Source organism: Rattus norvegicus, chromosome 5 (genome assembly GCF_036323735.1).
Source record: "Rattus norvegicus strain BN/NHsdMcwi chromosome 5, GRCr8, whole genome shotgun sequence".
Lineage (NCBI taxonomy): Eukaryota > Metazoa > Chordata > Mammalia > Rodentia > Muridae > Rattus > Rattus norvegicus.
Window position 1 is genome coordinate 59,501,077 of NC_086023.1, and position 16,226 is coordinate 59,517,302.

Here is a 16,226-nt window from a genome sequence, read left to right on the forward strand (position 1 = left end):
TCCTGGAAAGAATAGGAATTCAAGGCCCATACCTAAACATAGTAAAAGCCATATACAGCAAACCAGTTGCTAACATTAAACTAAATGGAGAGAAACTCGAAGCAATCCCACTAAAATCAGGGACTAGACAAGGCTGCCCACTCTCTCCCTACTTATTCAATATAGTTCTTGAAGTTCTAGCCAGAGCAATCAGACAACAAAAGGAGATCAAGGGGATACAGATCGGAAAAGAAGAAGTCAAAATATCACTATTTGCAGATGACATGATAGTATATTTAAGTGATCCCAAAAGTTCCACCAGAGAACTACTAAAGCTGATAAACAACTTCAGCAAAGTGGCTGGGTATAAAATTAACTCAAATAAATCAGTTGCCTTCCTCTATACAAAAGAGAAACAAGCCGAGAAAGAAATTAGGGAAACGACACCCTTCATAATAGACCCAAATAATATAAAGTACCTCGGTGTGACTTTAACCAAGCAAGTAAAAGATCTGTACAATAAGAACTTCAAGACACTGAGGAAAGAAATTGAAGAAGACCTCAGAAGATGGAAAGATCTCCCATGCTCATGGATTGGCAGGATTAATATAGTAAAAATGGCCATTTTACCAAAAGCAATCTACAGATTCAATGCAATCCCCATCAAAATACCAATCCAATTCTTCAAAGAGTTAGACAGAACAATTTGCAAATTCATCTGGAATAACAAAAAACCCAGGATAGCTAAAGCTATCCTCAACAATAAAAGGACTTCAGGGGGAATCACTATCCCTGAACTCAAGCAGTATTACAGAGCAATAGTGATAAAAACTGCATGGTATTGGTACAGAGACAGACAGATAGACCAATGGAATAGAATTGAAGACCCAGAAATGAACCCACACACCTATGGTCACTTGATTTTTGACAAAGGAGCCAAAACCATCCAATGGAAAAAAGATAGCATTTTCAGCAAATGGTGCTGGTTCAACTGGAGGGCAACATGTAGAAGAATGCAGATCGATCCATGCTTATCACCCTGTACAAAGCTTAAGTCCAAGTGGATCAAGGACCTCCACATCAAACCAGACACACTCAAACTAATAGAAGAAAAACTAGGGAAGCATCTGGAACACATGGGCACTGGAAAAAATTTCCTGAACAAAACACCAATGGCTTATGCTCTAAGATCAAGAATCGACAAATGGGATCTCATAAAACTGCAAAGCTTCTGTAAGGCAAAGGACACTGTGGTTAGGACAAAACGGCAACCAACAGATTGGGAAAAGATCTTTACCAATCCTACAACAGATAGAGGCCTTATATCCAAAATATACAAAGAACTCAAGAAGTTAGACCGCAGGGAAACAAATAACCCTATTCAAAAATGGGGTTCAGAGCTAAACAAAGAATTCACAGCTGAGGAATGCCGAATGGCTGAGAAACACCTAAAGAAATGTTCAACATCTTTAGTCATAAGGGAAATGCAAATCAAAACAACCCTGAGATTTCACCTCACACCAGTGAGAATGGCTAAGATCAAAAACTCAGGTGACAGCAGATGCTGGCGAGGATGTGGAGAAAGAGGAACACTCCTCCATTGTTGGTGGGATTGCAGACTGGTAAAACCACTCTGGAAATCAGTCTGGAGGTTCCTCAGAAAATTGGACATTGAACTGCCTGAGGATCCAGTTATACCTCTCTTGGGCATATACCCAAAAGATGCCTCAACATATAAAAGAGACACGTGCTCCACTATGTTCATCGCAGCCTTATTTATAATAGCCAGAAGCTGGAAAGAACCGAGATGCCCTTCAACAGAGGAATGGATACAGAAAATGTGGTACATCTACACAATGGAATATTACTCAGCTATCAAAAACAACGAGTCTATGAAATTCGTAGGCAAATGGTTGGAACTGGAAAATATCATCCTGAGTGAGCTAACCCAATCACAGAAAGACATACATGGTATGCACTCATTGATAAGTGGCTATTAGCCCAAATGCTTGAATTACCCTAGATCCCTAGAACAAACGAAACTCAAGACGGATGATCAAAATGTGAATGCTTCACTCCTTCTTTAAATGAGGAAAAAGAATACCCTTGGCTGGGAAGGGAGAGGCAAAGATTAAAACAGAGACTGAAGGAACACCCATTCAGAGCCTGCCCCACAGGTGGCCCATACATATACAGCCACCCAATTGGACAAGATGGATGAAGCAAAGAAGTGCAGACCGACAGGAGCCGGATGTAGATCGCTCCTGAGAGACACAGCCAGAATACAGCAAATACAGAGGCGAATGCCAGCAGCAAACCACTGAGCTGAGAATAGGTCCCCCGTTGAAGGAATCAGAGAAAGAACTGGAAGAGCTTGAAGGGGCTCGCGACCCCAAAAGTACAACAATGTCAAGCAACCAGAGCTTCCAGGGACTAAGCCACTACCTAAAGACTATATATGGACTGACCCTGGACTCTGACCCCATAGGTAGCAATGAATATCCTAGTAAGAGCACCAGTGGAAGGGGAAGCCCTGGGTCCTGCTAAGACTGAACCCCCAGTGAACTAGACTATGGGGGGAGGGCGGCAATGGGGGGAGGGTTGGGAGGGGAACACCCATAAGGAAGGGGAGGGGGGAGGGGGATTTTGCCCGGAAACCGGGAAAGGGAATAACACTTGAAATGTATATAAGAAATACTCAAGTTAATAAAAAAATAAAAAATAAAAAAAAATTAAAAAAAAATAAAAAAAAAGAAATGTAAATAAGAAACACTCAAGTTAATAAAAAGCTCTCTTTGTTAAAAAAAAATTGGCTTTGAAAAAAAAAATCCAAATCTTTCTTTTCCGGTGTGTTTGGATATCCAGTGTTTGCTTTGTCGGAGAACTGTGCTCTGATGATGGCAAATTTCTGTTGCTCAGGTTCCTGCACTTGCTTCTCACCATCAGGTTGTCTCTGGTGCTATCCTGTCTTGCTGTCTCTGACAGTGGTTTGACCCTCATGTAAGCTTGTGTGTCGGCACTCTGTAGACCTGTTTTCTTACAGCCAGATCTGGGTACACAGGGAGCTATGGGACCATGATGCAGAAACTGGAAGGGTCCCTTCCCAGACAGCTCCAGGGTTTGTGTGTCCTGAGGCCTGCAGGCGGGTCACTCAGGGCAGAAGAGTTGTTCTTACCTCTGTTCTCAGGTGAGGCAGCATTCCATGTTCTTATTTTTTTTTTATTGGATAGTTTATCTGTTTACATTTCAACTGGTCCCCCCCCCTCTTATTCCCCTTCTCCCTGCTTCTTTGAAATTGTTCCCCCACCGACCCACTCCCACCTCAACACCCTGGCATTCCCCTACACTGAGGAAATGTGCCTTCACAGGACCAAAGGTTTCTCTTCCTATTGATGCCAGACAATGCCATCTTCTGCTACATATGCAGCTGGAGCCATGTGTACTCTTTGGTTAGTGGTTTAGTTCCTGGGATCTCTGGGGCTCTGGTTGGTTGGTATTGTTGTTCTTCCTATGGGGTTGCAAACTTCTTCAGCTCCTTCAGTCCTTTCTCTAACTCCTCCATTGTAGTCCCAGTGCTGAGTCTGATGGTTAGCTGCAAGCATCTTAATTTACATCAGTGGAGCTCTTGGCAGAGTGGCTTGGGTTATTTATTTGGGACCTTTCTTCCTTCTTAGAATGGGCACTTAAAGCTGAGCATTTTACTCTCCACATTCCTTTATTTGACTCTTACAAATTGTGCCATGCTGTGTTTTCACTTGATTCAGTTGAAAATCTTTATCCTCAGAGTGCTGGAAAGATGCCTCAATGGTTGAGAGCACTTTTTGCCCTTTCAGATGACCCAGACTTTATTCCCATTATTCATACGGTGGCTCACAACTGTCTGACTCTAGTTTCAGAGAACCCAATGCCTTCTTCTGACCTCAGTGGGCCCCAGGCATATATGTGGCACATGCACATACATGCAGGCAAAATAGCCACACAAAATAAAATAAAATAAAATAAAAATCTATACCTAACCAAGGCTATGAAGTGAGTCTATCTTAAAAACAAAACAGCCAAAAAAAAAAAAAAAAAAAAAAAAACAAACTCCCCATATAAGGTTTCCTCTTGTTTTTATGTAACATATAGAACTATGCTGCTTAAATTCTCTATTGTTTGGACATTTTTCTGCTATCTTTCTATTATTGATCCCTAATTTGGTTCCATTATCAGAAAAAAAAATATATTCTTGGTTGGATTCGAATGCTTCTAAATGTGTTAGCATTTTCTGTGGCTAAAGGTTTGGTTCACCTGCTTAAAAGTTCCTGGTGCACTGCATTAAAACATCCTTGCTTATGCTAAATGTCACATCATTGTGTTTAGATTGAGCTGTTTGTAATGCTGGTTTTTCTATATTGCTTATTTTCTGCTACCTATTTTGTGTGTTCTTTAGAGGAATGTGTTGACACTAGTAAGTATTTGTCTTCCTCTCTGTTAGTGTCTTAGTTATGGTTTTATTGTTGTGAAGAGACACCATGACCAAGGCAACTCCTATAGAGGAAAACATTTAAATGGAGCTTGTTTACAATTTCAGAGTCTGAGTCCATAATCATCATGGCAGGAAGCATGACAGTGTGCAGGCAGACACGGAGCTGGAAAAGCTAAAGGTTCTACATCTTAATCGACAGACAGCAGGAAACTGTCTGCCATAATGAGTATAGCTTGAGCGTATATAACCTCAAAGCCTGCCTTCAGTGTGACACACTTCCTCCAACAAGGCCATATCTAGTCCAAAATGGCCAGACCTTCATTATAATGCCACTTTTTATAGACCAAACATTCAAACATATGAGCCTAGGAGAGCTTCTATTCAAATCACCACAGTTAGCTTTTACTTCCCATAACTTGAAACTTCTTTCAAAAGCTGTATAGACAACCAAAACAAAGACTTTTCATAGAGAATTAAGCCTTTCATTGTTATGTAACTTCCTTCTTTTCCACTAACAAGTCTGTTTGGTTCACAATCTACTTTATTAGATATTATCAGACCTACTTCAATTTTCTGTCCACTAGTGATTGCATGATGCATTCATTTCTATTTTTTTCTCTTTGAGTATATAAATATCATATAATTGAGGCAAATTTCTCACAGATAACATATAGTTGGCCATATGTTTTATGTTTAGCTTTTTCAGAAAATAATTGTCTCTTTATTGAATACTTAGATATTCTGAATTTAATGTGATTATTGATTTTTTTAAACAAATACGCCATTTTGCTGGTTGTCTGAACTCCCATTTATTAAAACTTCCTCCTTTTCTTCTTATTGAATTTTTATGGACTATTTAAAGACTTATGATTTAAAATTACTTCTTTTATTTCTTCCTAGAACTGTTCTTACTACCAGTCAGTATATTTTTAGTGATTTTCCACCCATGGCATTATAATACTTATTTACTTTTAACAGTACTTAAATCATTAATTTTATCCTGTTTTTTAATTGAATATAGAAATCTTACCACTATATTTAAGTGCTTTTACATTCCTCTCTTTATTTTGCAGATCTTTATTACACATATTCCATATTTCATTAGTTCTACTAGAAAAAATAAACTAAACGTAAGTACAGCCTATAACCCAAAGGAATCTATTGGTAAAAGGTGCATGAGATCTTAGTATTTACAATAATAACAATTATGGAGCAAAGAACTTGCCTGCCTCCATCTGAGCCTTAAAAGCCATTTTATAATAAAGATAAACTAGCTTCATTTCTGTTTATGATGAAACCTCTGCTTCTCAAGGACTGACTTATGCTCCACTTGTAACCTTAACTATAAAGGATTCTGTACTGCCTGTCCCAGGAATGGCAATCATGGGGAAGATCCAAGGAAGATGAGACTGGAAATGTCAATCACGGGGTTATAAGTTATCCTTAGATATAAACAAAATGTCTAGATATGGAATTGCATAATGAAGTGATAATAGATAAAGGTGTGTATATTTTTAAAGGGCAAATGTAAAAGACCTTAAATGTCATACCATTTTGAGATGAGTGTTTTAGTAGATATGTATGTTTCCTCTGATTTTAATGTTGCATAAGGCATGCATGTGTTGAATAATCATACAGAATGATCTGTTAATAAGTACCATGTTAATTATGTTCTAAACAGATTCAATAACTAGAGAAAAGCCCACTTTCAGACATAACATTATCTGTCCACCGAAAAACAGACACAATCTGCATATCTTCCCAAAAGAATTCTCAGAGAAAAATGGCACATTAAAGGTGAGGGAGCCCTGACCTGGACACCATGATTAGCAGACAGCAGATTATCTAAGTCAACCAGAAAATCTCAGGACAAACTTTTCCGAGAGCTTAAGGGAAGATCTGTCAAACCAGAAATATAAACTAACCAAAACTATTCCCAGAAATGAAGTGAAATAAAGACATTGTCAGATGGAGGAAAGCTGGGATAACTGACCTTGAGCTGAGCCATTGCAAAACAAAGAGGAGAGCAGTAAAGACATTTGGAAAACTGTATCACAGAGAAAAATAGGGCCAGAGGAAATGAAGGAAGAGCCAAATTGGTAGACATCTCGCAAAGTCTATGTTTTCTTTATGCTGTTTCAAATCCATGTGGAAGGTGAAAGAATGAATTTGGGCTGGAGAGATGGACGGCACTGAAAGCACATACGGAGGCATGTTCCTAGCACACACATCATGTGGTTCACAGTTGCCCATAACTCCAACTCCAGGAGATCCAACAATCTCTTCTAGATGCAGGGGTACCAGGCATACACACAGTGCACATCATCCCATAAATCTTTTAGAAAAAATATTTTAAAAATTGAGTCTGGTAGATTTTTGTCCCTTGTTTTCTTATATATAATTTTATTGTATTGACATATAATTCATTAATGAAAGAAAAATATATAGTTACATTATGCAACATGTTTTGATGAATATATATATGTATATACATTGTGAAATAATTACCACAGAGTCAATTAGAATATCTATTATTATTATATCTTTTAGTGCCTTTGACTTTTATGAGAACATTTAAGATCTCAAATATTTTTAAAGTATAAGAAAATATTATTAATTGTAGTTGCCATACTCTACATTAGATTTACAGAACCTCTTCATTTTCTTTCACTGAAATCCCCTACCCTTCACGTGCACCTTTCTCCATTACCCTTGTATCCAGACCTAGCCAGTCCACCACTCCACTGTATAATTACTGGGGCACAGAGCAGGAAACCTGATTATGATTCTGGAAGCTCACTTTCTTTCTTTTTTTTTTTAGATATAACAATGAAATGTTTATTAAAATTCCAAAGCATGGGAAATTTTGTATTTTATATCTTCTTTGAATATGCAAGCATAATATTTCTACTTTTACATAAGTAAAAGGAGCTATCAAAATATGAATTAAGTGTGTAAATAGGTATGGACAATGAGTTGCATATGTGCAGTCTCAATTCTTACTTATATATATATCAAATCAAGATTCTACTAAAGAAGTTGAATTGTGACAACTATTACATGTGTCTTTCACAGCAAACACACTTAACATACAACTGGAATTCTGATCATAGAACTTCGTTGTTTCTATGAACTGCTTCAACTCAGCTCTCAGCTCTTATCACCATGTGAGAAAAGCTCATCATTTTAATATTCTAAGGGCAGATCTTTGTCACTACTAGTTTTGCACAATGTGATTCCTTTTATTTCACTCATTTCATTCTATTTTCTTGGGATGTTTAAATCTCTGACCAAGAACCAATTGCATGTTGTATAGCTGATTAACAATAGAGCCTTTGCTCTCCCATATCAGTTTGTCCATAGTAGATACAGACATTTAGGTATTCTTTGAGCAAAATCATTTTTACCAATGACTGTAAGTAGAGAAAAATAAATAAGAGGTAAAAGACACTAAACTGAGTTATGCATATAATAAATAGCAATGTATGAGACATTAACATATAATAATGATGCTATTTATAAGGAAATAGGTATGAAGAATAGTTATAAGGAAAGACACTATTTTATATAATGTGTACAATAATAAAAAGAAAATTATAAAACATCACAAATACTTAAGAAGCTAATATATTTATAACATAAACATAAGGTGAGTAAATACTGTAGCACTGAAACAAAGTTTATTATGCAAATGTGAATTTAATCCTAATGGGCTTTATATATGAAAGAAAGCTCAAGCAAACCTACAATGAAAAGTATAGGAAGGGGCTATTCCAAGGACGATACTTATGTAGGTTCAGAAAATGTTGAAAAGTTAAGTAGAAATTTCAAGGAAAATTAATATTTCAGACATAATGTAATATAATGCACTTAACAGCCTGAGATTCAAAATTGTCCTCTTGACTCTTTGAATGGTTAGAGAGGAAGGTTGTTCTGGTAATAACTTCTGCTACCTCCAATCTGCCATGGTAACATGTTCAAAGACAAACTGGGAAGCTCACTTTCATGAAGAGAAAATGTTATAGCATAAAGGAAAACTGAAAAAAGAAAGTAAATTTATACTTTGGGCTAAAGCTGGAGCCAAAAACCCTCAGCCTCCACCTTGTTCATAGCAGTGTCACAGCTTATAGAAAGAATTATTAAAAGCCATAAAATATGTGTATGGAGAAAGGCATACCTCCCCAAAAATGTCTTTCTTCTGTTGCTTACGTGACATATTCCCTTGCTTTCTAGTCTCTCTCTCTCTCTCTCTCTCTCTCTCTCTCTCTCTCTCTCTCTCTCTCTCTCTCTCTCTCACACACACACACACACACACCACATACACATAAATTTTTATGGCCCTACAATACTACCTTCCAAATTGTATCAATGCATTCCTACAGCCAGTGTATAAGAATTCACTTTTCTCTATATCCTTCCCAACTCGTGTTGTCTTTTGTGTTTTCATAATAGTCATTCTAAGTAAAGTAAGGTGACATCTCATTATGGCTTTGGTTGACATTCGCTAATAATGTTAAGCATTATTTCTCGTACCTATTGTCCATTTGCTTCCCTCTTGGAAAAAATATCTGTTCAAGCATTTGGCTTACTTTCTACTCTGACAGTTTTCTTGCTATCAAGTTGTTCAGTTTTGTGTGTGTGTGTGTGTGTGTGTGTGTGTGTGTGTGTGTGTGTGTGTAAAATATTATATGCTACTCTGTGTCAAATATATGGTTCACAGATCTTTATTCTGTTGATTATTTTCTTTGTTGTAATGATGCATTTTCATTTACTATAATTTCATTCCCCTGTTTTATTTTGTTCTCTATGATTTGGAAGTCATTAAAAAATATTGCCCAAACCAGCATCAAAAACCATTTTCTTGTTCCTATTCTGAGAGGTAGGAAGAGTTCCTGTCCAGCTTCGAAATAGCCCTCTCTTCAAGATCTCTAAAACTCTATTTCTCAAGGGCCCATCTTCTAAGTGTTGGGAATAAGCAAAAGAAACTTATTCTAAATACCTCCATTTCATTTTCAGACTCCATTTAATCATATGGAGAAACTAAATTCAAGGTCCCAGGCTCTAGGGGAGCTAAGGTCTTCCCTACAGCTGAATAGCTTCTGTTCTAAACAGTTACTTAAGTCCAGATGTCCCAGGGACAACTTGTTAGGAGACAACTGTCTGAGCCAGCCATCTCAAGGATACGTCTCCATCTTACTGGCAGGGTCAAACAAGCTCATGTTCCTAGGCCTAGGAATGAACACCTATTCCACATCTCCAAATGTTTTTGCTTTTTTTTTTAATTGTCTGCAAACTGGTAAAGACTGCAGAAATTGCTGTAATCTAAACCAAGGTGCATAAGTTATAAAAATATATAACCAATTGCCTGTTATGCTTGAATTAACTACAAGTAGTTGCCTGCTCCTTTGTCCTTTATCACTCTGAGCTCCAGACCTAATGTCTAGGAGAATGAATTAAGGACCTTGAAGCTAGGTGCCGGGGATATGGTCCAGTCTCCAACAGGCACTCCATTCTTTAACCCAATTGTCAAAATACATTTAGATAACACTACAACTCCCCCCCCAAGACCTCCCTTACTTTGTGTTCCCATTCTTTAAAAAATGTTATATATATATAATTCAAATCCCATTCTAGCTGCCTTTCTAAGAGCTCAGAAAATAAAGCTTTTATTTTGAAGCTTTTATATCAAAAATTAGTCTTCTCGGCTTTTACCCCAGCTCAACATAGGATTTGGTGTTAGAAACCTGGGGCGTAGCTTCTCTTTCTTTTGTGCACTTAGAAAACCAAGCACTGGCAAAACAGAGATACAAGAAGCATTAAAAATGTTTTCGGTGGATGGAGTTAGAGCTACTATTTATTTATATGACAAAGAATTAAGTGGACACTACCTCACACTGCAGACAAAAACTAACAAAAACTGGAGCTAAAGCTCAGTAGGCGTGCCTTTGCCAGCATGTGTGAAGTTTTAAGTTCTGTCCCCACTGTATAGAAGCCATTAGTCATTTGGTAGCTCCAGGTAGGTGAAGTAAGACGTGTGTGCCTGTGTCCATGTGTCTGTGTGTCTGAGTCCATACACATTTTTTGATTATATTTTCTTTCATGTTCCCTTTAAGATTAGCAGAATTTTAAACGTGTATCTTTCCATAGTGGATTTAGTTTTGGCAATATTAGTTTAAATCTGTTTAACAGAAGAAACTCGTGAATCAAGTGAATTCTGGATATCATAGTATAATATTACATAATTGTGTGTTATTAAGACAAAATGGATTTTTGTTTCTCTTAGCATTGAAATTCGGGACTAAATATGAGCTTAAATTCACATTTATAATTGGTAACATTATAAGAAGCAACTAATAAGTGGGAAGCAAGTAAAGATATAAATCCCAGAATGCTTAAATAATGCTATTCAATTACACAGGATACCAAAATTGCCAGGTTTAGCAGATATCATTCCTGGTAAATTTGCTATCTACTGTGACTTTTTGATTAAAATTTTGCCATAAATTTGTTTATTTTAGCTCTACTTAGAAGAAACAAGATTGATTCAAATTGTATGCAAGGCCTACATTCAAGAGTTGAAGCTACAAAACTATTAAAACATAGATTTAAATCATTAACGTTTTGAACTTTATCAATATTAAAATACTTGTGCTTCAACAGTAAATGAAAATGAGGGCATGGTGGAGGAGAAGGGTTTTATTATAAATATGAGGGAGAATATAGCCAGAGATATCTGGAAGGCTCTAGGCAAAACACGGCCAGCAGAATAGACCCGGGCCGTGAAAGAAGGCAGGGGAGAATGAAACAAGAGAGAAGGGGGCAAGTGGACCAAGAGAGGAGCCAAGGACCCAAAAAGGAGTAAAGGACCAAGAGAAGAGCCGAGAACCAGGAGAGGAGCTAACAGAGAAAGGGTTGTTACACATATAGAAACTGCTGAACATATTCAGGATGATTCTGAATTGAATTCACTATTCAGCTAACAACAAATGATCAGAAATAAGAATTATCCATTATATATAGCACACATAAGATCCCATAGAGATCCGCCAGGCCCTCTGGTGCAAGACAATAATGAAATTGACCAGCTATTGATAGGAAGTGTACTAGAGGCTTCGAAATTCCATAAAAAAACAAAAACAAAAACAACAACAAAAAAAAAAAACACCATGTTAACAGCAATGATTTAAAGAAAGAATTCTCTATCACTTGGCAACAAGCCAAGGAAATTGTGAGCCAGTGTCCTACTTGTTCATCATATAACCGAACTCCATTAGCTATAGGAACTAACTGTAAGGGTACCTAAAGAAATGCTATTTGGCAAATGAATGTCTTCCATTTTCAGAGTTTGGTAAACTAAAATATGTGTACCATACTATAGATACATATTCAGGATTTCAGTGGACAACTTCCTTAGCATCAGAAAAGACTGATTCTGTAATTACACATTTGTTAGAAGTTATGGCCATTATGGGAATACCCATACAAATTAAAGTGGACAACAGTCCTGCACATATCCCTAATAAGATGAAGCAGTTTTTTACATATTTTAATGTAAAACATGTTACAGACACATCACAAAATCCTACAGGACAAGTGATTGTGGAGAGATCTAATCAAACTCTAAAGAAGATACTTAATAGGCAAAAGGGGGCAACAAAAAAAAAACCCAAAGATAGATTACATAGTGGTTTATTAGCCTTAAGTTTTTTTAATGAACAAAACACCACAGCTGCTGAAAGACACTGGATTGTGGGAAAAACTACTACTAAACTGAACCAGCCTGTTTATATTAAGTATATCCTGACATCAGATTGGAAAGTGGGAAATGTGTTATTCTGGGGAAGAGGTTATGCCTATGTTTCTACAGGAAAAGAAAAACCGTGGGTTCCTTCCAAGTTGATAAAAATCAGACATGACAAAGGGAGACCTACTGAAGACCTTGGTGATGAAGAAGAAAAGGGAGACTAACACAATCAACAAAATAGATGATGCATATGGAGTGCTGTTTGGGTCTCTGTATATGGAGACAGCTCTAGAACTGGCTGAGACTAAAATGTCTATACACAGCCAATAACACTTATTGGGTACAAATATCTCATGATTCATTATTATCATGATTTGTTGTTATCCTTTAAGATATCCATTTAAGATGGCATGTATACAAAGTTATACTGCAGTTTGATTACGTGAACAAACTAACCTGAAGAAAGGCAGCCATCTTTATTAACCTTCACTAACCAATCTGTACACCCTGCACAGTCTATGTGAATATCTTTATAGAACTATATGCTGCTTATAAGTTTTGTATATTGCAGGATCAAAGAAGAGAAAGTCAGCCCTGAGAAGATTCACATTCTGGGATATTGAGATTCTGGGACTTTCCATTCCAGTTCCATGTTTGATTCTACCTCAACTACATCAAAACTGCTTCTTTTAAAGATGTGCTCCCAGAACTTTTCCAGAACACCCTTTCTTTCAGACTGCCATAGTCAAGATTTCAGCTAAACAATGAACTTTCTCAGCACAGAGTGACTGGAAGGCAAATGATGCCAGCCAGCTCTCCTTTGACAAAGCCAATTTTCCTATTTCCCTTTGGGCCCCCAGAAGGGAATTCTTTGCCCCAATTCATCCCGAAGTAGACAAAAGAGATCATCATCCCATTTTCTTATGTTGTAGTGGATGGTTCTGGTATTTTTATGAATGATAGGTATGTTGTCATTTTAAGAGATATTTTACAAATGTAGCCTTCTACAGGGAGGAAACTAGAAAGCTTAAACTCAGGGATTTCTACCTTTCCTTTCCTCTTTTCTATCTGTCCTCAGATAAAGGGGAAGGGGTTAGAAGAGAAAGGGGGTATAGTAATACCATAGAAGTTAGAGTAATAGTCAAATAGGTTATCAAATTTGCTCTTAAACAAAACATTACATAACTATATCTTATAGTAATAACGTAGAAATCCTTATAATTGATAGAAAGTTGAAGTTATAATTTCTTACATTGGTACAGAATTTATTTGATACAAATTTAAGGTTTTTCTTTGGTATGAATGTCTTAATGATATAAATTGGGATTAATATTATTACTCTCATATAGGCATTGTGCCTATACATCACATTTAAGAATATGAGGCTTAGACCCAGCCCTTCTAGAACTACTATTATAAACTGTTTTTTGATGATTAGGCAATACGAGTTAAGGACCAGATAGCAAACTCATAGTTCTGAGCTAATTAAAGTGGTATTTTTTAGATATTTCAATTAGAAATGGCTGAGAGTAGTCAAGACTTAACAGTTCAGAAATGCTTTGCTGCATAGTCTTCAAACAGCATCAGAAGTCCACAGAATATGATGTTTATGGGCATTTCTTTATTAAAGAGGACTTGACTAGAGACCTGTCTACTCCTGACAGCACCCCTTTCTTGGACTCAAAGAAGAAATTGAGCATCAGAGGACTTGTTTCAGTTGTGGCAAGAAAGCCACTAGTCAAGAATTGCCTCAATACATCTACAGACAAATACTGTCCAGAAAAAGGACACACTGTGCAGAATAGTTGACTGATAATCTCTACCAAGACAGGGCAATTAGTCCCTCAAAATTTACATTACAAAGGTCTGTCACATGATCCTGGGCCAGAAGGCTGAAACTGATGCTCCAAACTATGAAGAATGAGGGACTGCCCAGGTAATCGGTAGTCTCTAAATGGACTAATTTTGGAAACTATGTTTTGTGCTTCTCATATTTTCAGGGAATATTAGTTGTTCTTGGATTTCTGATATGGTTAAAGACTTGTTCTTGGATTTCTTTTTTCTTCTTCTCCATCTTTATTAAATTGGGTATTTCTTATTTACATTTCAATTGTTATTACCTTTCCCGGTTTCCAGGCAAACATTCCCCTAACCCCTCCCCCTCCCCTTCTCTATGGGTGTTCCCCCCCATCCTCCTCCCACTACGGCCCTCCCCCCAACAATCCTGCTCACTGGGGGTTCAGTCTTGGCAGGACCAGGGGCTTCCCCTTCCACTGGTGCTCTTACTAGGCTATTCATTGCTACTTCTGCAGTTGGAGCCCAGAGTCAGTCCATGTATAGTCTTTGGGTAGTGGCTTAGTCCCTGGAAGCTCTGGTTGGTTGGCATTGTTGTTCATATGGAGTCTCAAGCCCCTTCAAGCTCTTTCAGTCCTTTCTCTGATTCCTTCAACTGGGGTCCCATTCTCAGTTCAGTCGTTTGCTGCTAGCATTCGCCTATGTACTTGCCGTATTCTGGCTGTGTCTCTCAGGAGAGATCTACATCCAGTTCCTGTCAGCCTGCACTTCTTTGCTTCATCCATCTTGTCTAATTGGGTGGCTGTATATGTATGGGCCACATGTGGGGCAGGCACTGAATGGGTGTTCCTTCAGCCTCTGTTCTAAACTTTGCCTCCCTATTCCCTTCCAAGGGTATTCTTGTTCCCCTTTTAAAGAAGGAGTGAAGCAATCACATTTTGGTCATCCTTCAGTTTCAGTGTTCTGTGCATCTAGGGTAATTCGAGCATTTGGGCTAATATTCACTTATCAATGAGTGCATACCGTGTGTGTTTTTATGTGATTGGGTTACCTCACTCAGGATGATATTTTCCAGTTCCATCCATTTGCCTAAGAATTTCATAAAGTTGCTCTTTTTGATAGCAGAGTAGTATTCCATTGTGTAAATGTACCACATTTTCTGTATCCATTCCTCTGTTGAAGGGCATCTGGGTTCTTTCCAGTTTCTGGCTATTGTAAATAAGGCTGCTATGAACATAGTTGAGCATGTGTCTTTGTTATATGTCGGGGCATCTTTTGGGTATATGCACGTGGCCTGAAGAAACAACAACTTTTAAGGTATCTCATAGCTGGAGAATTGAGTTGTACACAGGCTTATTTGGATTGGAGATTTACTGCAACACTAAGAACCAAGAAAGGAGTCAAAGACCAAGAGAAGAGCCAATGGAACAAAAGAACCAAGCCAAGAGAAGATAAGAACCAGGAGGGCAAGTAGCTGAAATCACTGAGTAATATAGAAATCAGACACTGGGGGAAACGAAGCAGAAGCCTAGCCTGTGAGAGGGAGAGGTTTAGGGTAGGTGTACTGAGTGAGACTTGTCTCGTGTTTTATTGAGACCTGACAAATAGATCCTGTTGAGAAAGTGAAAAGACAGTCCACAGAATGAAAGAATAAACTTGTAAATTTTATGTTGATTGAGAATTTATACCAACATTCTGTGTGGCAGTTTCTTCCCAGGTTAACTTTGTAGGGTTATAATTTGAGGTTTCCAAGTGTGACGTCCCGTGTTCTCTTTGTTTTGTTCCTCTTTTTTGAGATGTATTCCTAAATACCTGGTGATTCATTGATTGTCCACTTGCATTTACTGAAATTTACTAGCTGCAAGCTTTAGGAAGTGGACAATTCATTGAAGAAAGTCTCAAATATGTGTAAATCTTTCCAAGCTTCTGGTTTTCTTTCTAAGCCTGGAGGTAGAGGGGAATAAAAAAAAATAATAAAACGTGCTTGGAACTGGGTGGTTGAGAAGCACTGAAATAGATTCACTCACTCTGTTGAAGACATGCTGGACCGCCGCAGCCCTTGAGGGATCACTGGATACTGGGTACAAAGCTTCAGGTCTTCATTTCTTCATTTGTTCAGCATCTGTCCTTACCCATGCCTTCTTGATACTTTTCTAGAACATCTAGAGGTTTAAAAAAATTATTCTCCCAAGAGAAGTCATGTTTCAAAATATGAAAGTAGCTACTTGGTCTTCAGAAGTA